The sequence below is a fragment of the Erpetoichthys calabaricus genome, chromosome 2 (assembly GCF_900747795.2).
Source record: "Erpetoichthys calabaricus chromosome 2, fErpCal1.3, whole genome shotgun sequence".
NCBI lineage: Eukaryota > Metazoa > Chordata > Cladistia > Polypteriformes > Polypteridae > Erpetoichthys > Erpetoichthys calabaricus.
Genome location: NC_041395.2, coordinates 319242984 through 319266893, shown reverse-complemented (window position 1 = coordinate 319266893; position 23910 = coordinate 319242984). Strand labels below are relative to the sequence as shown.

At 38.8% G+C, this 23910-nt stretch overlaps 1 protein-coding gene across 5 annotated transcripts in view; it reads right to left on the bottom strand.

Moving 5' to 3' along the window:
• Window positions 1-23654, bottom strand: part of marchf8 (membrane-associated ring finger (C3HC4) 8) — a 201552-nt gene extending 177898 nt beyond the window's left edge. For 2 of the 5 annotated variants that reach the window (XM_028795936.2, XM_028795937.2), the window contains exon 1: window positions 23409-23642. The gene's annotated coding sequence lies outside the window, so the exon portion shown is untranslated. Of the gene's footprint in view, window positions 1-23408 lie in introns of all 5 variants that reach the window. The other 3 variants (XM_051923474.1, XM_028795931.2, XM_028795930.2) reach the window with 3 other exon arrangements.
• Between the last annotated feature and the right edge of the window lie 256 nt (window positions 23655-23910).

Genomic DNA, 23910 nt, shown 5'->3' with positions numbered 1-23910 from the left:
GTCTCTCCCCAATTACTCCAACAACTCTCTGCAGCCACATGAGCACCCACAGACAACGAGCTAGCCAATTAATTACTTATTTATTAACATGACACTTTTTCTAAGCCGCAGACCAAGTATACCAAAGGCTCAACAAGCACCTTGACCATAGAGAGTTAATTCATGGCAAGTTGTGGATGAGCAATACAAATAAACTTCTGGGTATACAGGGTAGCCTAATATCTGTGACTATCCCTATCTGACAGTGTATTAATTAATCTAAATAGGTTAACACTAATGCTAGTATCTCATACTTTAAAGTTCTTTTTTTGTTGGTCTATCCAACGATAGGAGTAACCATACATTTACCTTTGCAAATTCTGATGGCCAAACCTACTGATGGCTTATGTGCATAGAAAATCCAAAGGACAATGTCATCTCCATTTGAAAGCACCAGCTGCTTGCTCATCGAGTTCACTCAGCCTCTTCTAAACTTCAGCTTTGTAACTGACTCTAAACGTCAGAGACAGAACTCTAGACTTGAGCACCTGTCTATTACATCTAGTGCTTGGACTTTGAAAGGTGGAAAACATCTAATAACAGAGGCTGAGGCACCACAAAGGAGGTTAGGTGCATAATGCAAGTGACCACTGGCAAAAGTAACACATATCTAACTAAACCATTTGGTTTACGGATTATAAACCCACTAGAACACTTCTTACAACACTAGCAAGAGAGGAACAAAAACCTCAAACGAATGGAACTACAGTACAGGTGGATACAGCAAGGTAGGAAGAAAAAAATAAGGTAACAAAAAACACTTCCAGCAAATGTATTAGCATGTGCATTTCTGGTTAATAGTGTAGAGAAAAGCCAAGCAAAATGACACCTTTTATTGGCTAACTAGAAAGATTACAATATGCAAGCTTTCGAGGCAACTCAGGCCCCTTCCATCTTGCCTGAAGAAGGGGCCTGAGTTGCCTCGAAAGCTTGCATATTGTAATCTTTCTAGTTAGCCAATAAAAGGTGTCATTTTGCTTGGCTTTTCTCTACATTCATAATGGCTAACACGGTACAACACCCTAGTACTATGGTTAATAGTGTTAATTCAACTCAGTTTTAAAATGTGTGTGTCACATAAACCTTTCACATTTAGCAAAAAAATTAAGCCAATGAGACCCTAAGATCATTCTTTTATAAATTTGCTGTTGTTGCTACTTCAAAGTGCTTGTTGCATTTCGCACATAGTCTAGTAGCAAAATAAATGCATTTAAGGCTACACAGAACTAATAAAGCAAATCAGAAACTTTATTCTAGCTAAATAGCCCAGTTTTCCTGAAAAAGTTTGTGACAACTGTATTAGAAGCAATATTTCCTAAGGTGCTTCATTTCTTAAACAAAAAGCTAAATGGAAAACACAGCTATGTCCTCTTTATAAGAGAAAAATGGAAGAATATCTGCTCAGCCCAGATTTATGTTGTGTACAGATCATTGCATTTTTTTGTGTTTGTATGCTGAATACGCAAACAATTGTGTCCATAAGTATTTGAACAGTGACACAATTTTCATAATTTTGGCTCTGTGCACCACCACAATGGATTTAAAAATGAAGTATTCAAAATGTGACTGAAGTGTAGACTTACAATTTAAATTCAAGAGGTTTAACAGAAATGTCATATCAGCCATTTAGGAATGACAGCCATTTTTATACACGGTCCCTCATTTACAGAGGCTTAAAAGTATTTGGACATTTGACTGACAAGCTTTTCCATAGCCTGGTGGGAGCAGGTCCCTCATTATTTCATTAAGTAGGTAGAAAGTCTGGAATTGCCGTCCAAATACTGATGGACATAACTGTATGTTATCCATTTTCTATAAAAATTTAGATTTTTTTTGTTTTGTTTTTAAAGAAACCTGTTTTGGTTGCACTATGAAAAACCCATCTAGCAACATACCTTGTTGAAACACAACAGGGACAAAGGTAAAGTGGTTACATAGCACTGTGTGAAAACAAAAGTTAAGAACGATAACTCATCTCTATTTACAGACAATTCCTAAATGTCATGTCACTGATCTAATGAGGGGGCACTAGTGTGAATGACAGTGATGACTTCACTCTTCATTATTCAGCCCAGCATCTGCTACCAGTGATTCACCACATTATAGGAACCTTTTATAAAAAGCAGCCCATCTCAAATTCAAAGTAAAATATTCTCAATGCTACCACCACAAATTTATGTGAATAACACTACCATGTAAACCATACTAAACATGCATCCCAAACACAGTTACAGGTACACAATAGCCTAAAATCAAACCAGCTTCAATGAAAGCTTGCAGCTACTGCAGCCCCCCCCCATAATGAGATGTCATCACATTTAGTGCGAGATACTCAAGTGTGAACTGATAAGATAGGAAAAGATATTACTAATTCTCGCAAAGATACTACTACTCCTTCACAAAGATACTACTACTGCTCACACCATGCAGCAAGGTATCACAGTTTCTCCCAGCACCAAAAAGTGTTTGTCTCACTAAACGCCTACAGTGAACAATTATACAAGAAGACCTTTACAGGAATGATTTTTCGGAAATTAATATTTTAAAATCACTGTGTGGAGGCAGGACGGTCATAATTTAAAATTACTCACACATCTTACAGTGGGTGCAATATCACACTTCAACTGACATGTTATGACTACAAGTATAAAAATCTGTGAGGCAGATGGTGAACCAATACTTGATTACAAGAACCAAGTCCAGTTTACAAAAAATGTGTTAGCATTAGGCCATCACAAACTAAAATCCAAAAATAAGGTACAGAGTAATTTGTGGGGTAGAGGGTGTGTAAAATGATTGAAGAATCAATCAAATCAACAAATAAAACTGCAGGTTTTCATTCACAAGTTCGTCTCTTGTTCTTTTCTTCCAACACTGCCACAAATACTCTCCTCTCCTATGACAAGCATTCATACAAAGTCTGGCACACTTTGCCTATTGGTATAAAAGATTCTTCACCTACTTACACATATAACCAGATCTATCAAGCCCAGATTTGAGCCATCCCTCTATCCATTTTCAAGCCCCTATTTATCCAAGCTAATCTTGACAATACAACAGGAACCAAGCCTGCACCAAATACTTACACCCATGCATACATTTTTATTACAAATACATATAACACAAAGCCTAATATGAACAGATTAAACCAAATATTTAAAAAAAATAAAAATAAAATAGTCTCCTGCTCCCTGGCTATGCGACATCATGCATATCAGCCATTTGGCAGTTGTAGTGCAATGCCTCATGGGACACACTTGATTCCCAGAGGTAATAGCAAAGAAGAGAATTAAAACAAAATTGATAACCATCATTACCAATGCTGCATACCCTTTCTCTGGCACACTAGCTGAAAGACTTCAGTGTTAATGAATTATTCAGCAGAAGCATGTCAAAAAACACTATGGGGGCTCCTTCATACCTACAGTAATATGCTCTTCTGGTGCTTCATTGTGACAGCTCTCTTACTTCAGTCAAGTCTGATATCTTTTTTCTTTTTTTTTGTAACTCGGCAAGAACCCTCCTCCAACACCACAAGAGTGTTGTATTTCTTGTAAAATGCAAAATTTCTGCTTAGGACAAATGAAGTGTTTTCTAACAAAATATCAATCAACATTAGGTAGAAAGATTTTTTTAAAGTTAAAAAAAAATGCACAACTACATTTAGCTCTAAAATACTCACCTTTTCTTTTTTTATATAAATGCTTTGTCAAAAAGCAACTTGCAAAGCACCACAAAACTGTGTCCACTTCTTTATTTTCCGAGACCAGTACTTGGTCATAAAAATCTGGGGTCTATTTTTAACACACAAAGAAAACCCACTACCAGGGGAAAAAAACACCTAAACAACATGTAACACAAAGCTAAGTAATTGAGGGTTTTTTTCAAAAACAAGTCTTAAAGACAGTTAGTGAGGACATAAAAACAGAATTTGCATCCCTAAATAGCATTCTTCCATTGAAACTTAGCACTGCTCCTGGGAAAAGTTTTTGATGAGAAAAAAAAGTATTGTAAAGCAGGATGGTCTATGGCTTTGTTACCAACTGTAAGCATCCAGGGGAGCAAGTAGTAAGCATCAGAGATGAATTTTCATAAACAGTAAATGCCCTCAAATTAACAAGGCTCATAAGCCCATCAGTTCAAAGTGGAGCCCAAGAAGACTATATCAAATAAGTGGTCCACTACTTTACTCTCTTTGCTGTACAATGGTGAACACATCAGTAGTACGAGAACAACTGAGCTTCTACATTTAAAGATCTTGGTGCATTATGGGAGAGAGAGAGAGAGAGAGAGAGAGAGAGAGAGAGAGAGAGAGAGAGAGAGAGAGAGAGAGAATTTTATTGCGAAAAGAATTCTGTACTAAATGCCTAACTTTATTATCCAAAACATCAATCCACTTGGTAATGGCTAAAAGATGTAGTAAATTACATTAAACAGAAAAAAACAATGGACTTATTTAAAAGAAATCTGTCCAACTACTCTATGGGATACCGCATTCCTTCTTGGATACAGCTTTACTTTAATAACCAAATCAATCTTGAATTGTAGAGTTTCTCATTCTGTTTAGCACTTAATTACAATATGTAGTTATTTTACGCATTCATGTTATATACAGTCGCCCCTCCAGATTTGCAAATTTGACATTTGCAGCTTTATTTCTGAGTTGGCCGTGAAGAAATAAATGGGAATATTTTTGGAGCTTGTGGAAATACTGCAGAATCTCACAAACATCATATAAGACAGAAATATATAAACAATACTGAAAATAATTTTTATTACATAAAATCGTATTTACATAATAATATTAGTGTTATTTAATATAGCATTCCCTAAAATTAACACATCTCTAAAATTAAAGCCATTTTTGGTTTAAAGCAAAAAAAAAAAAAAAAAAAAAAAAAAAAAAACATGGAATCTATGCCAGCTATTTACTGCCTTCACTGCTCCTTTACTTGCTTATTCAGCAGATCCACACATCTCATCCCAAGGTGGTTTGCACTCTTAATCTCGCCTCTACCAGAAACTCACATAGAACTCTAGCTATCCCTCTCTGCTTTTGCCTTTCTTGAGCTCACTATTCGATTTCCTTTCTCCTGATTTCTTTTTCTCATTTCTTATCTGCCCCTCTCTTAATCAATATGGGCAATCCCAGGTGACACTGTACTGGCACCATTTAACCAGCAGAGTACGTAAACAAAAAATAAATAAACTAAATAAAATTAATAAATTAAACCTTAAATATATCCACTGTAGCATGTCTCATAACATCCCCAATGTATTGTTTTGTTTCTAACCCTCACAAATGTGAAATGGTGACTATAGTATATTTGAGGGGAGTTGTTGTTATATTTCTACAGCTTCTGTAAAAGCTAAATGTCCACTTAGGACAAATAAAGTACTACCTACCTACATGACACTAAACTAAAATTAACTCCTTAACTTAGAATGTGGTGCCACCCAATGCAAATGGATTATAAATTTCCTAACCAGCAGACTTCAGCATGTATAGATAAAGTCTGCCTGCTGAACCTGTGGTGTTAGGACGCCACTCTGGATGTCAGCAGAACCAAGGATCTGGTCATAGACTTCAAAAGGCAGAAGGAAGGCCGCACTTCAGTCTATATCAGACAGGATGCCATTAAAAGAATGAGCAGCTTTAAAGTTCTTGGAGTGACTATCATAGACAAACTGAAGTGGGCACAGCACATTTTAACTCTTGTTAAAAAGGTGCACTGGCACCTTTACTTTCTTAGATGTCCGAGAGTAGCTCCATCTCTTCTCACTAACCTCTACAGGTACACAGTGGAATCGATCCTGTACCCTGGTTGGGATCCTGCTCAGCCCTGGAAAGTGGTGAAATGAGCACAAACTATTACCATTTGCCTTCTACTTATGACATATTCAACATTTACTGCCTTAGAAAGGCAAACAGCAGAATTACATGAACATTTACTTATTTGGCTGACACCAAGGGGACTTACAATATTTGAGATACAACTGGTTACATTTCTTTTGTTTCTCCACACAGTATCAGTAGTGGGATTTGAACCCATAATCTCATGGCCTGAAGTCCCCCACCATTCTGTACCACTGCTTCTCTCTCTCTTGGCCACTGGCACTCGCCACAGTAGATACAGAGATAGTTTCTATGTACAAATTGCAACATTGTCGAACAAACAATATTTGAATTCTTATGACAGAAACATAACAGTGTATATAAATAGATGATAAAGATACCCCAAATACATATTGTATATGACTGTATGTGTGTTGAATGCCAAAAATACATTTATTATTGGGTATGGTGTATTTGTCAAAGACGTGTCAGTATGAATTTCATTGAACTTTTTATATAAAGTACTGTAATCACTTAATTAAAAAATGAATACATTTAAACATTTACCAAAAAAAAAAAAAAAAGACTACAGTGGTTCATTTCTATTAGCTTGTCAATATGACCTTCAGTCCACTAAGGCACTTCATTGCACAATTATTATATTTTTCACATTTGATCCCCGTTTCTCCCGAACTTCAGAACCCCAATCTGTATGGTTATGTGAACCCGTCATGTTGGAAAAATTATGAACACAATAAATTAACAGATAAACCACAGAAGCGTAATAAGTGTGCACAAGTGTATCATACTAAATTCCTAGAATGGCTGATCTAATGTCTTAGGCGCGATGCACAATTGAAGCTAGTGTCTACACATCTCCTCAAAAGGATATATGCACCCTTAACCAATGATGGTTTCACATGTCATAGGAGTTTTCAGAGTTTCCATTTATAATGTTACACTTTCCACCTTCATTCTATTTTATAAGGATTTCCATTTATTCGTTTGGTAGGAACACAATTCCTTTGTTGATTTGCTGCTTGATTAGTACAAAAAGTAAAGATTTGTTCTCATGTTTTGTTTTTGTTAGGCAGGTACCGTATCACTCAAAATACAGTCTGACCACAAAATTTCACTTTTGACTGAGCAGATTAGCGTTTATTTTATACAGCAAAACAACATGAGAGGACAGGGTTGCAACAGAACTTTTTAAATGGAAGTGGGGGGAAAATTCAGCTATGCTGAATGAATTCCCAAATGGTAGCTAACCCTTAGAAGTGTGTTCACCTGAAATATCTCACTGAGAAGCTCATATTATCCCACCTTCTCTCAGCATGTGTACACATCTGACTTTTTATTCCATTAAACTAAAAATCAAACTTTATTGAAGAAAAAAACCTAAATAGGCCGTATTCAGTAAAGACTCAGGAGACACCCACAGGCGAGAGCTTGAAGAAGGCTCCCATAAAAAAGGCTAGTTGGTCAGATAATTTATTTATTTAAAAAGAAATAAAAAACTGTTTTTCAAGGGAAAAAATGCAGTTTTTCATAATGTAAAACCACCTTCATTTAAAAGATGGCATACTAGTGAAATGTCGTGTAGGCACAGTCTCCTCTCCACAAAAAATGCTCAACCTTAGGAATGTTCTGTTCGTGGAAATATAATGAAAGAGAAGCCTGGAGAAAAATTCACTTCTTACTGTGGGTCTTCTGAGGTACATAAGAGTGCATATAGGCAACAATTTCTTTCCAAGGCTCATAAGCCCTACTAGCAAAGTATCTTTGGAGGTAATTAATTAAGCTTACCCTTCAATAAGTGCAGATGATCAGAATTATTGCATGGAAATTAGGAATGCCTCGATCAACTGGCTGCCAATCGGAATCGGGCAATTTTCACTAAAGACCTTTAGTGTTCAGTAGAAAGGCTGATCACCAACATTAATCTTTTCAGCCCCTCTTTTCTGAGTGTTATGGTAATTTAGTTGCACTACTCCTTTACACGAGGAAATACAGTAGTTGAGCCAGAATGCACCCCTTTTTTCTTTCGCAGCAAACATCCTGCGGTATAAACAAATAGCAGCAAGTGGAGGCTTGTTTTATCAGTGAAAGAGAGGTGACTGGTATATTAGCTTTTAACTTAAAGAAAGTAGAATAATAAACTAGAAAAAAGTCATCCTGTGCAAAAAGACAAATGGCAAGAAAAGCTTCTTTAAGGAATTGAGAATTTTATTTTGTCCTTTACACCAGGCATGTCAAATCTGTGCGGCCCGCATGACAGATCCTAGTTAGCACTGAACTTGCATAAAATGATTACTATCGTTTGTGATTGAATCATTCTGCATCTTCGGTGTTACTTATTGACTTTTCTTACTTCTGCCTTCTGACAAAAGCGCGTTTTCCCATGGCATTACGGTACCGGAAACATCATCTGCTAGTATAGCCACAAGCCTTGACCAAAGTTAATGAGCCGCAGCGTCACAACTGAAGTGCTAGGCTGCAGCAGGGGTGGCCTTAGGCATGTGCAAACTGTGCACCTGCACAGTGCCGCCAAATCCCAGGGGCCGCCACACCAATATATATTGAATATAAAACAGAAAGAGAAAATAACGACACAGCTGACGGCAATGTGGCCGAAAAACATTGTTTCTTGTTAATTAGTTCGCTGTATTTACAAATGTCGCTAGAGTCGGAGCAGTAAGCTATATGTAGTATTATAATGTTTTGCTGTAATGAGAATATCATGGGCCGCCACTTGGTTTTCAAGTTACGGACACGCGTATACAGAAGTGTGTCATGAGCACGAGGCGGCTATGCAGTGTCCGCAACGGATGTGGCCATCCGCCGTGCATAAGATACCGTATTGACATTGCCAGGCGAAAGGGCCACCGATTCTTTCTCTGCCCAGGGCCGCCACGAGCCTAGAGCCGCCCCTGCTAAGGCTACAGTACTGACTGGGCTGCTGAGACTGGCCACTGGGCAGAACTGACCATCACGAGTAGTAATAGCCCGCATATTTTCACGTTTTTTTGCTCTAGTTTCATGTAATTTTGTGCTAGTATTGTAACGAACAGTTAGTGCAGACTACAGCTGAAGATCTGAAGTGGAAGCAGGAGTTGGCGAGTTGTTTATTAACATATTTTTGTGATTTTGAGTTTGTAAAATTATTGTAGGTCAGGTGGCTTTTTGCATATCGGCTTATTTTACAATATAAACGTTGAAGTAAACTTAGTAAAGTAAAATTTTTGGAGGATTTCTTTTCCAACTTGAATTACTGAGCAATGAATTCAGTGAGCATTTTCGTGATTTCAGTTCACACAAACATGCAGGGCATTGCGCTGTTCTCTTACAACGTTGAGAATGCGCCCGAGAATATCCAAATGGAATTGATTGAAGTGCAGTCAGATTCTATTCTGAAGGCAAAATACAACAAGGTTGGTGTGCCAGGCTTGTATGCTTCCCTGCCACCCTCGTATGTGCAGATCCGTAAGTTGGCATCGAGAGTACTATCAATGTTCGGAAGCACTTACCTTTGTGAGCAATTGTTTTTGTTAATGAAAGCTACCAAAACTCCACATCGCTCAAGACTTACCGTCGAGCACCTTTCATCCCTCATAAAAGTTGCAGCTGCACAAGATTTCAAGCCTGATATTGACGAACTGGTTACTAACAAGAGATGCCAAGTGTCGGGACAAAAGAAATAGATCTCACACTGTAAGACTCCTATATAAGCAATGAATATAATATAATGAATATCAATCATCAAGACACTATATAAAAGCGGTCGGGATTGTCTTTCCGTCCCGTGAGTGCAAAGCGTAGCGGTATTCCGCTTATCACAGGCTTACTTCTTGGGGCTTACGGTACGAAGCGACGCGATGTGAGCAGAGTTCTGGTGCTCCCATCGTTCCCTTGCTTTTGTGCGCGATGCGCTGGAAAAATAGACAAAATTATGTCTCTGGAAATAATTAATGTTGATGGAGTACAAATGCCTCATATCAGGGGAGATGGTGCTTGCTTATTCTCATCTATAGCTTATTTAGTGCATGAAACTCCGTCTTTAGCGGTACAGATTCGGGCTGACATTGTACGACATGTTTTAAGTAATTGGTCAAGGTTTCAGCCATTTACAATGATGCAGTCAGGAATCTCTTATACAAATGAGCTTCAGTATCTCACTGAAATGTCAAAGTCTCAAACTTATGGTACCATTTCTGAGCTAATGGCAGCGGAAGAGTTGTTCCCCTATGAGTTTCAAGTATATTACTATGGAGTCCTACGCTCCAAGTTTGGAAAGGCACTCCAGGGGATAAAAAAGCTTAGGTTTTCGGGAGATGTTATGAATGGGCACTTTGATGTTCTCATTCCCTACACTTACATGCCTGATGTACACATGGAGCGCACACAAATTGAGGATAAAAGTCAGTCGCCTTAAAAGGCGGGTGAGCCTAGTAATATAATAAGGACCTAGCTAAGAGGTTAAGACTCTAATTCTACACTGTTGTATGGAGACTGCATGGAAATAAATTGCTTTTCTTTACACTTTAAACTTTAAGCGTTACATTTTTTAAAGTTTTCAGTATTGGAAAGAAAGCTACAGTAACTTTGTATAATAGTATAATACTATAATAGTATTTGTTATAGTACGGCCCGCTGACACACGTATGGCAGTCGAAGCGGCCCACCAATGGTAGTGAGTTTGACATGCCTGCTTTACACTAAAACAGACACCACTTGTGTTTAGACAGCAAGCTTGTTTAAAATGCAGAAGCTTACACTTTTAATTTGAAAAAGATAGATGAATTTGAAACTGCCATTTGGTAAACAACAGGCATTTTTTAAAGATTTGTACTGTGTTTATTATTTGTTGCTGTGTGCCATACAGTATAAGTTGTGGTAAGAAACAAGTACTACATAATTAAAATGGTAATCCATATTTTATAATGTCACTTCAAGAATTATGACCGTCCAGCGGATACAATGAAGAAAAAAATCTGTAGAAAATATAGTAAATGTATATTTTTAACATCAAAAAGCTGTAGTGCAATTAATGATTTAATATGACTAAAACCTAGAAGTGCATATATATTTATATTGAAACTGTTTAATTGCCAGTATCAATTGATTGTGTATCTACTGTGACAGACGGCCTGGGGTCCTTGCATGGTCGGGACGTCCTTCTGAGGAGAGAACATGTCATCAGCAGTACCTCCCCCGGGACACGAGAAGGCAGCCCCCCCCCCCCCCCCCATGCATCGGGGCCACGGGCTTGGAGCTTAGAAGCTGCCCGGGCAGCTCCAGAGCCTTGGCACACACCCAGAAGTGCTGCCAGAAGAGGAGCTGGTTTCACATGCAGCACTTCCACCACACCTTAAAGTGCTACCAGAAGTTGATCGGAAAGCACCTGGAGCGCTTTCGGGTACAGTAGAAAGGAGGCTGCCTCACTCCATTCGGGAGGCCGGGGTCGGGAGGCAGAGGACACAGCTTGCAAAGAGAGGAGTGGAGTGGAGGCAGCAAAGAAGAAGAGAAAGCAGAGGATTGTGAGCTATTGGTGGTGCTTTGTGCTGTAAAGGATGAGCAGGAATAGTGTGTGTTTTGGGACTTCTGGCTGTCTCAGTGTCTGACTGTGTCCGGGCTTCTTCTATACTACATACACATTTGTTATTAGAGAAATGGTGAAAACCTCTTTTTTTTTTTTTTTTTTTTTTAAATTAAGCCTTGTTTCAGATAGGTACATTACAGAAAAAAATAATTACAAACTGTCATATTGTTTATGAGAAGCATTTTCTTTTGTGCCATATGTATTATGGATAAATATTAATGTACATATTTTATTAAAGTACGTATTTTAAGGAAATTGTATTTATTTTAGTGTTTTATGGTCACTGAACAATAAGCCTACAGACTTTACATTTGCTAATAAAAACTGAACAGTTAATACTTGTGGTCTATAGCCATGGTTTTCAAACTTTTTTGAACAAGTACCAACAAGGACCAGTAAACTGAAGTACCACTGTCAATGAATCGTTAATTTACGCCCGTGTTGTTTTGAAGAAAAAGTCACTATAATCACTATTATGACTATAATTATGACGTTAAAGTGCCTAATAAAAGCCGCCTTGGAGTCTTCCACGCATTTACAGTAGTATACTTATATATGATTATATGCAACATACTGGCATTCTAGCAACATCGATTCGTGAAAAATAAAGGACCACACGAGTACCACTTGGCATGACTTGAAGTACCACCAGTGGTATGCGTACCACAGTTTGAAAACCGTGGGTCTATAGTTCAGTTATAAAAATATACTTTAATATAGGACATGAGGCTTCTAAGAGTCTAGCTATAAGAGCTTAGTGTGGTTAAGTTTTTAAAGGTGGTGGGGGAAAGAGAGAGAAATCGACTGATCAAGTAACATGGAAATCGGTATCGGCCAAAAAAAAAAAAAAAAACAAAAAAAAAAACCTCATCTTAGCATCCCTAACGGAAATATAGAATCATAGGGCAGAATCGGATTGTGTCACTTTGTTCCAAAGAAAGCAGGTGCCTCTTCACCTTAGGACTTCAAACCAGTGGCTGCTGCGTCCAGTAAGACCATTTAACAGGTTGCTGTTGGACTACAGGAGTCTTCTTGTGAAGGACCACTTGGACCCAATACAGTCTGTCAATTGAAATAAAATTGGAGCGGAGGATGAAATTATCTATTTGCTCCACAAGGCTTATTCTCATCTGAACATATCTGGCAACTCTGGGAGGATGTTGTTTTTTTGGTCTTGTCCTTTGCCTTCAGTGCTATTTGGCCATCTCTGTTTAGGACATGCTTATCCCCCATATCTTGCATAATGGATTATTCGTTAGGCAGCCCACAGTTTGTGGGACTCAAGGACTATGTTTCTGATGTAAATGTAAGCAACACTGGAGCACCACAAGGAACAGTCATGTTCCCTTTTCTTTTCTCCCAGTATACCTTGGACTATAATAGGACACCAGGTCATTTCACTTTCAGAAATTCTGAAATGTTTCTGCACTAATGGGACAAAGGAGGATTAGACAGAGTAGAACAGTCATTGAACATTTTTAGTAGTGTGCATCTCAACAGCCATGAAAACGGGATTATTACACAAAGTCAGCTCATGAAACCGAGATTTAGCTCAGTAAACCTCACTTGATTAAGTCACCTTTTTAATCTCAGTCGGTTCCATAAATGCAAAGTGTTTCTCATTAATTCAAAACCGGCTTGAGCAACTCACAATTACGTGCACACTCATGAGATTAAAGCAGCCCTGACAGCGGATTATCGATAGCATCTATGATGGTTTGGATAGCTCAGAGGAGAGTGCAGTATTTGAAGACGGAGTACCTGTGACTAAGCAGAAAACTGATGGGACGCATGATGTATTATGGGACAGCTTGGAAAACTTTAAAGTTTTAAATTGTCATAAAACAGAAGAATGTGTAACAGAGACAGTGACAGTCTGTACAGAAGTTGATGAAGAAATAAAAGTTGAGCTATAACACAAATAAAAAGTGCGCCTGATGTAAAGAAAGCAAGAGAGGATGCGAGGCAATCCATAGCAGGCCAATGTCAAACCACATTACAATTCTGAATTTGTACATTGAATAATGTTATTAATGGTTTAATTACTTAATTTTTTTTTAAGTTTCTTTTGAATCCCCCAGTTTGACTGTAAACGTACTGCTTTGTGAATGTCATATTTCAAACACTTAAAAACAAGTATACAATAGCAATATAAATCATTTAACAGAAATTTAAAATTATATAGAAGAACACAACTGACTTCAGAATTATCACAACAGTACATTGAGAATATGAAAACATACACTACATTTAACAACCAAAAAGAAAGCTGCAGCTTCTGCCACTGGTGTGATGGTCCAATGTCACTCCTACTAAAGGAGTTTGTCCTCATCAATTCAAAAGGACTGACCTTTGCAATGATGCGATGAATCATTTGTACTTTATATTTTCAGTCTCTAATTAGCTTGGCACTGCCATCATTCACATGAGTGCAGTCTATTAAAACGTACGATATTTGGGGAAGTCAAAATAACATCATCTGGTGTCACTGATACGACTCTGGACAAATGTATTTCACAGAGATTCACTTATCACATCTGACACTGAATGCAACCACAAACATCTGTATGAAAGTCGTCACAGATACCCGACCAGACTTGATCCTTTTTATAATGTGTGTTTTTATTTTACTGGAGTATCCTCAATTATAAAACAAACATTCTGTATATTTCATATGCAACTAGTGAGGGAAATTATTATTATTATTATATATATTTTATATATATTTTATATACACACACACACACACATACACACACACATACATACACACACATATTATATACACACACACACACACACACACACACACACACACAGTGCATCCGGAAAGTATTCACAGCACATCACTTTTTCCACATTTTGTTATGTTACAGCCTTATTCCAAAATGGATTAAATTCATTTTTTCCCCCTCAGAATTCTACACACAACACCCCATAATGACAACGTGAAAAAAAGTTTACTGAGGTTTTTGCAAATTTATTAAAAATAAAAAAAAACTGAGAAATCCCATGTACATAAGTATTCACATTCTTTGCTCAATACTCTGTCAATGCACCTTTGGCAGCAATTACAGCCTCAAGTCTTGTTGAATATGATGCCACAAGCTTGGCACACCTATCCTTGGCCAGTTTCGCCCATTCCTCTTTTCAGCACCTCTCAAGCTCCATCAGGTTGGATGGGAAGCGTCGGTGCACAGCCATTTAAAGATCTCTCCAGAGATGTTCAATCGGATTCAAGTGTGGGCTCTGGCTGGGCCACTCAAGGACATTCACAGTTGTCCTGAAGCCACTCCTTTGATATCTTGGCTGTGTTCTTAGGGTCGTTGTCCTGCTGAAAGATGAACCGTCGCCCCAGTCTGAGGTCAAGAGCGCTCTGGAGCAGGTTTTCATCCAGGATGTGTCTGTACGTTGCTGCAGTCATCTTTCCCTTTATCCTGACTAGTCTCCCAGTCCCTGCCGGTGGAAAACATCCCCACAGCATGATGCTGCCATCACTGTAGGGATGGTAATGGCCTGGTAGGTAGGTAGGTAGGTAGGTAGTAATGAGCGGTGCCTGGTTTCCTCCAAACGTGATGCCTGGCATTCACACCAAAGAGTTCAATCTTTGTCTCATCAGACCAGAGAATTTTTTTTCTCATGGTCTGAGAGTCCTTCAGGTGCCTTTTGGCAAATTCCAGGCGGGCTGCCATGTGCCTTTTACTAAGGAGTGGCTTCCGTCTGGCCACTCTACCATACAGGCCTGCTTGGTGGATTGCTGCAGAGATGGTTGTCCTTCTGGAAGGTTCTCCTCTCTCCACAGAGGACCTCTGACAGAGTGACCATCGGGTTCTTGGTCACCTCCCTGACTAAGGCCCTTCTCCCCTGATCGCTCAGTTTAGATGGCCGGCCAGCTCTAGGAAGAGTCCTGGTGGTTTCGAACTTCTTCCACTTACGGATGATGGAGGCCACTGTGCTCATTGGGACCTTCAAACAAGCAGAAATTTTTCTGTAACCTTCCCCAGATTTGTGCCTCGAGACAATCCTGTCTCGGAGGTCTACAGACAATTCCTTTGATTTCATGCTTGGTTTGTGCTCTGACATGAACTGTCAACTGTGGGACCTTATATAGACAGGTGTGTGCCTTTCCAAATCATGTCCAACCAACTGAATTTACCACAGGTGGACTCCAATTAAGCTACAGAAACATCTCAAGGATGATCGGGGAAACAGGATGTACCTGAGCTCAATTTTGAGCTTCATGGCAAAGGCTGTGAATACTTATGTACATGTGTTTTCTCAATGTTTTTATTTTTAATAAATTTGCAAAAACCTCAAGTAAACTTTTTTCATGTTGTCATTATGGGGTGTTGTGTGTAGAATTCTGAGGAAAAAAATGAATTTAATCCATTTTGGAATAAGGCTGTAACATAACAAAATGTGGAAAAAGTGATGCGCTGTGAATACTTTCCAGATGCACTGTATATTATATGACTAAGAAAAAATAATAATGAGGTGAAGTCTCATTAATTATTGAGGTGTGAAATTTAACCTATTTAATATGTTACTTTTAATTTTTCACAATGTACATTATTTTGGCTGGTAGTTTAAAAGCTTTTCGTAGTACACAAGGACCGGAGCGCACCAGTGTTGATCCTAGTAGGTCTTGAAGTCTGGCTTCTTCTTGTGCATTACACTATTACTAGCCAACCCACAGCGTAGCATATACCGCATAATTATTTATTGATGGGTGAACACTTCCTGAACGACACAGTTGTCCAAATGGGGTGGGTTTGAGGATACAACTGTGAGTGAATGAAAAGATGTAACTCTGGAGAGAGCAACATACAATTGTCCGTGACTGAAAACTGGTTTTGGCAGATACAGGAATATCTTTTTGAAAGTTTGTCCCTGTGCCTTATTAATTGTTATTGCAAAGGCCAATCTAACAGGAAATTGTCTGCGTGTAAAAGTAAAAGGCAAATTTGAATCTGATGGGGTCATGGAAATCCGGGGAATATGGACAGTTTGTGAGGTAGCAGCTGTGATTGTTTTACACTCCAGTACATTGTGGTGATTGCTGGTAACAGTCAGTCTAGTGCCTTTACAGAGACTTCTTGCTGGCATGAGGTTTCTGAGAAGCATGACGACTGAACCAATTTTAAGTTTGAGTTTATGCGGAGGCATGCCAGTGGGAGTAAGACTGCTATGAAATTCTTCGGGGAATGAAAGTTGATGTGCGGGATTGTCTGTGACGATGGAGTCAACACTGGTGAAAGTTACTTCGTCGGTGGGGATAAATTTCAGTACCTGTTTATTAAGGTGTAGCGAGTCTTCATTGGTGACGCTTAATATAGCTCACGTACTGAGTTGTTCCAGAGTCACAGTTGAGAAGTCAATGTCACCACATAGTTGTTGAACGGGATCAGAAATAAAAGGAAAACAACGTGAAGGTAATGTTGCAGCCGTTTTTCCCGTCTTGCGAAATCTTGTTCATGAGGAAGAGCTGTCATATTTGTCGTCAGTGTAAGTACGTGCATGTGACGCCATAAAGGTTGCTTATTAATGCAACCGGCGACAGTAAGTACTAGAGTTGGCGGGCGGGGCTCTGTCGTGCGTACCCCATGACGCGGGAGGAGGGTTAGAGTTGGCGGGTGGGGCTCTGTCTTGCGTGTGTGCGTATCCCATGGTCGGGCGACTTGATGGATTATATATAGAAAAGCAGCCAGAACCGAAAAGAACAATGAAAAGTCAACGGGGTTCAGAGGTGCATGTGGACGAAAGCGACAGAGGTGGTGTTTGGTGAGGTGCTGCGTGCCTTGAGAGCGAGGGTGGACTTGGGAGGAGGGTTAGAGTTGGCGGGCGGGTCTCTGTCGTGCGTATCCCATGGTCTTAGAGTTGGTGGGCGGGGAGCTGTGAGTTGGCGGGTGTGGCTTTGTCTTGCTTGCCATGGTCTGGTCTCTGTCTTGTGTGCCATGGTTGGCTGCTTAGTGAATTGTTGGTGGGCGGGGCTCTGTCTTGCGTGCGTCTTGCTTGCCATGGTCTTAGTGAATTTTATATATTATACATATATAATAAAAATTTGTGCTACTTTAGTATCAAGAGGTTTACCAACTTAAAACTGGTACAATTATAATGGACAATTGTAACATTATGAGCACTCCCTTTTTAACTTTTTATTTTTTTATCTTTTCCTTTTGTCTCTCCCTGACAAAACACCAACTGGGATAATGGTAAAACAATTTAAAAATGTAACTTATTATTAATGCTTGTTGTTTTTCAATAAACGGTGTACGCTTTTAATGTTTTACCACTTTCCAATGAATATCAGATTTTAACAATAGTGTAACCAAGAATGCAGCAAAATTAAATACGGTACAAAATCCTGTCACTAAGAAATAGGTGGTAATAATAATAATAATAATAATAATAATAATTCATTACATTTATATAGCGCTTTTCTCAGTACTCAAAGCGCTATGAATACCATCATTTAACTGTTGTTTATTTTCAAAGGATAGTTGAGGTTATAATGCTTTACCATTTTGTAAAGAACATGCAAGATTCACTTAAAATATTATTACTAAGAATATCCTCAGAAACTTTCTCCGAGGTTTTGTTTCTCATCGAGTGGGAACTTCATGCACTCTCACTCTTCAACACTATAGTAAGGTCCATGAGGCTGAGCTGCCTCAGTTAACAAGTGCTTCTTGCCCTAATCTTCTTTAATAGAATCGAAACTGGCTCAGATAGGCTGGGTGTTATGATTTAAGTGAGGCTTACTCAATAAGTGTGCATTGTGGAATGCCCCCATGGTTACTGACTTTAGGCACATCAAACAGCGTTGATGCCTAGTGACTATTCAGGAAGTGGATGTAGAGGTGGTGCGCTGCTACAAGTCTTTCGGGGTCCTCATCAATAAGTTCAACTGAACTAGAAACTCAGAGGAGCTATATAACAAAGGGTAAAGCTGGCTTTTTTCTAAGTAGACTGTGTTTTGTTAATGCATGAAGCAACATCATTCACACTCTACTCCGTAGTGCAATCTTCTCAGCTGGGGTGTGCAGGGCCAAGACAATGTGTTGCAAAATTTCTGGTCTCGGACAGTCTCAACGAGAGTGTAGGCACAACATCATACACACAGCTGAATTCGGAATCGGTGCTCCACTGAATATCAGCATAGGCAGCTGTGTCGTGTGTGTGGTAGTAAAATACTGTTCAACTTTCTCAAAGTTTTCTTTGCGATGAACAAATTAAAAAAAAGGTAGAAACTGCATCAGTTTAAAGTACAAAAGATCCAGGATTATTTATTTATTGTTTAGCACTGATGTCCTGTAAAGTGTATTTAAAACATACTGTATTTATGATGTAGAAAATGTGGTCATGAATACTGCTAAAAAAAAAAAAAGTGCAATTAAAAACTTTTTTTTTTTGAACGAAAAAAGTTTTCTGTATTAATATTTCTGTAGAAAAAAAGTCACATCTAACGTCTCATTTCCAAATAACATTTTTTGAAGTTTAAGAAGTTCCTTTTTATATTTTCCCCATATTTGTTATAACAAAATTTCAGTATAACAATTATTTATGGTCCCATGAATTACATTACAATGAGATTCAACCTGCAGAAGGAAAGAAATTTCCTAAAATATGTGCCCCTCACACACAGCATGTGAGCAACATGTTACCATCTGTGTTAATGTGAACCTTCTCTATAACATTTAGTGACAGATTTAGAATGTTTCTTTAAAGATGGTGAGGATAATAATATTCTTTGTTTAGTGGTGCTTAAAGAAAGAAAAAAAAAAATCACTATACATACAATAAATTAAATAACAGCAAGTGCCCACTCCAGCCCTGAAGCATTCTGTTCTACTAGGCAACCCTGGCATCTACTCAAAGCGCGTTTCTTAGATCACAGTACATAATATTTGTATTCATTTGCAACACTCCAGAGAGCTCACATTGGTCTTTAACAATTCATCACCATGGATGTTATCAAATTAGATCTTGAGGTAATATAAACAACATGTCCCTTCCTAAAGCTAACATTTAAAAATTAATAAACAGACAAACAAAAAAAAGATATCCAAAACAATACTCCTTCACATCAGTATAAGCACATAGATGTATTTCCAGAATGCCCAAACCCAGTCCCTAATGAATTACAGTTTCACATTTAAAACAAACAGCAACAGCCACACCAGGAATAAGCATTTTTAGAAACAGAGCAGCAACCCTCAGCGCCACGAGAACAGCTCCTGTTAAACACATCCACATGTAGCAAAAAAGCCCCCCACCGCGACAAAATGAATAAATTAAAACTTAACTGCATGGTACGCTATTGAACTTTTGAATAAACGGTAAATCAAGCATAAATCGTGGCAATTCAACTTCCGAGGAAGGGGAAGGAATCCAGTGCGAGGAATCTGCCGAGCGAAGACCGAGGGGGATTGGGTGTGGGTCTGCAGCCAAAAATAATAATAATGAATGGCTGGGAAAAAGCAGGTCATACGAAGAAACCAAACGAACGGTGGCAGCTGGCACCATTAAATGACTGTAATTTTATATGACGTATAATGAAGTGGGTCTTTGGGGTTTGCTTGTTTTTACAGCATTTGGCTTTGATCATGCTGCATACAGCCGACTTGCCAGACACCTCCTTGTGGGGTGAAATCACAGTCATGGGGGGGGGCAGGGGAGGAGATAAATTTCACATTTAAAATGGGGGTGGGGATAAAACAAACTTTTGAGTGTTTCAAATATGCCAATCATTAAACAAAACCTCACCTCACAAACCCATATTCTAAAGCTCAACCGATCAAGTAGATACCAGAACAACCCCAATATACGAACATCTCTAAATATCACCGGTCGTCTGGTCATAGGGAGATGGTTGATAAAAGAGGAAGTTCCCTTTCATCTTTTGATCAGTATTAACAGCTACTGAAATAATTACAGTGATGTTTAAGTGTACTTTAAATAATGCTCATTTAAGTTAAGCAGCAAATTTTCTCTGACAGTTCCTCACTTTCGGCGTTTGACTATCCTAACCAGCAGGTTCAATGCAAAATCAAAACATCACTCATGTATATAATACAGGTTTATTACCGGTATAATGTTTAACCTCCTTCTTCTTTGAAAGTTCTTTGCCGACTTCTGTGTTATCATTTATTCAGCAGACGCCTTTACCCAAGGAATCTTACAAAAGCAAGTTATAATATATGCTAGATTTAAAACCAGGAACGAGAAGTATTACTGCTATATAAATTACACCTGAGATTAGACAAATACACAAATCAGTGTCCTGAACTCCTTGTCAGTACAACAGTAGCTACACTGAAGAAGACACTCTAAGCATTTTCCAAAATATTTAATAAATATATGCGTTTTCAAAGGGTGCCTAATAAGTAAAATGGGTGCAGTTCGAATTGCCAAAAGGAGATCATTCCACGGCTTTACATCAAGAACACAGAAGCACTGTCAGATCTTGTATGGAGAGAGGAAGGACAGTCAGCCAGGGACAGGCAGAGGAAGAACAGACACTTCTTGAAGGAAAATACGGATTGAACAAAGACTGGAGAAATGGAGGAGCAGAACAACAAGTCAAGATTAAAAGTTAGGGTGTACAGCGTTCAGTGCATCACAATGCACCAGTGCCATATAAACAAAAGACTACTTTTGTGAGCCGGAGTGGAACTCGGGTTCACCCAGAAAAGAGGTCACACCAAAGGTTCTTCATGTCCGACGGAACCTTTAACATAATGGAACATCTTTTGAAATTCTTTTCCTTTCCAAGTTAAAGCTTTAAACAAATAGATACAATGAATTTGTGATCTCTTTCCTTCATACAGCACTTTGTAATTCATGCTTCCTTCCAATTACCTCGGAAGCTGGATGTCAGAGCGGGAAATGACATCACACCCGAGTTGACTTCGTTCCAGTTACACGTTCAGAAAAACCAATATGGAGGCCTCCAGAAAAACCTTAGTTGGAATGAATACCATTTGATAATGCATCACATCATATTTTGCGCATCCTAACACCGTAGTGACAAGTCCACAGATAGAATTTGGACAGTACTCTTTGTGTGTGAATGACTTAACGAGACATAAATTGACAGAAATTCTAATAAACAGTACAATACTACAGCTCTCACTAAAGTTTACAGCATATGTTGTCATTTTGCATTGAAGTCGGACAAACTCTGACATGACAGACCAGACCCAAGATTCTGAACAGGAAATCTGACTGGTGGGGACGTTCCAGTTGAAAATTCCAACTAGAAACTCAGAAATTCTAACTTGCCAGTTCGAATGGAACGCAGCATTTTCTTCACTGCAACTACAAAAGACTGTATCTGTGAACTACACTTACACCTTGGACCACTGCAAAAAGCAGTAAATTCATTCTATTTAAACAACACCTTCCATGAGGTGTTCCTTCTTTTTTACCAACTTTTATTCTTTTGTTAGGTTTGGTAGACTTTATTTTTAGCAGCAGGAAAGAACAAACATAATGCATTGTTACACAGATATAAGAAAGTAAGCAAAGACACAACGTCTGAAAACAAGTGTTAATATTAGTACAAAGAAGGAAAATGACTTTTAACAGTACACAAGATCAGAATTCAGAAGCCTTCCTACAAGTAACAGGATTCAAAATGATTATAAGCTCTAGGAATAAATGATTTCTTAAATCTGTTGCTCTTCACCCTTGGGAACCGAAATCTGCAGCCTGGTAGCAACAGCTGAAATTTAAGAAAAGAAAAAAAAAAAAAAAAAAGAAGACAATGGCTACTGCCTGAAAGAAACTGACTTGGCCTTCTTTCTGACTTGCTTGTGACAGAGGTCGCTGCAAACCAATCATCTTAATGCGAATTGTCACAAAGTTGTTTTTACAAATTCATGCAAAAGCCCAACATGTGTGTGGGATTACTAAGGATGTCTTCAGAATGACTGCTCAGATACTGTGACACACGGCATTTAATTCACCAAGAACAAGCCCATAAGTGACCCGAGTTATAGAAAGATGTCAGATTTATTAATGTGAACCCTTACAACAGAACTCCTACACCATCTTTCATTAATTACTCATATTTTCAGTTCCTGTGTACTGTTTATAGTTGTTAATACATTTTAAATACCATTGGCTTGTTTAGTAGCCGTCATTACTGTTTTGTCCAACAAATACTTGACCATGAATGCTTTGTTCTGTAAAATGCCCTGTGGTGCCGTCTGCTATGAGAGGTACTATACAAAGATTAGTTTTGAAAATCGCAATGGCAAGCTGGTTCCATGCGAAAGTTTTTTTTTTTTTTGTTCCGGCATTACGCAGTCGTCATGGAATGATATATTCCGCATTTCATGATAAGCGACTTACTCTGGGACCCCGTTATGGTTAAATATTGACGTATGTAAATCAAATAGAACGTCGAGTGTGTTCTGCGGGGAAGTCTCCGCTCTAAATAATCAATCGTCACGGTATATCAAAAGTGCAAAACCGAAACAATTATCGGACGTCTATATGCAGTCACTTTAAAAGCAGACGTACTGCTAAACGACTGGCTCGGGACCGGACGGCAGCTCCTCAGCCACTAGAGCACGCTGCCTGCTCAACATGACACAACGACTGTTCGGGGCTAAGACGAAGACCAAAAGTCGAGGGTGCCTGCACGCCACCAACACGGTGCTTTTCTTAGCAGACAATACAGACGATGACTGCCGAGAATTCCCTGGAACTGCACACCTTCCGTCTTCCGTCTAAATGCGAATTCCCAACTGTCAGTTTCCATCGAGAGACACGTTAATTAATTTAAGTGAGCCTCCAAGGTCTAGCAGTTTCAAATGCGCTCTACTATAGGCAGTAACTGCATTAAATATGGGTGCCAATACCATTCACCATCGACCACCACACACCAAAAAAGTAACCGTTTTACGAACACATAAATGGGTTTACCTTTAAAGAAAACGTCGAGGAAAAACGGAATAATTCACACGTATAACCAGAGTCTTCTTGGCCAAAACACATTTTCCAAGTGCATTTAGGAACCTCGTTGTATCGTCGTGACCAATAAAACAGCTGTCGTGCCCAAAGGCACTGCCCGGCTGCCCCCCTCTTTTTCCAAGCGAATGGCGTTAATTTGTTTTGTTTATTTCCGAGTCTCTGGCTGAATCTGTGTGCGTCACTCACTTCCGCGTTTCAACTAGAGCATGCGCATCAGCCGAGGCTACCGTGGTGGCGAGCAGCACGCATGCGCGTGTCTTAAATCACGCCGGCAAACCAGTGGAAAAGCGACACGGCGCGGGCGTTGCGTTACTAGAATTTTTGTTTATATTTACGTTTAATATAATTACGTGCTCAGTTTCGGATTTTTTTTAAATTGTAAAACGTTCAAGTACTTAACATTGTTTGCTGTTATTTTACCTTCACGTCTTCCGTTTTACATACTTGATACAGA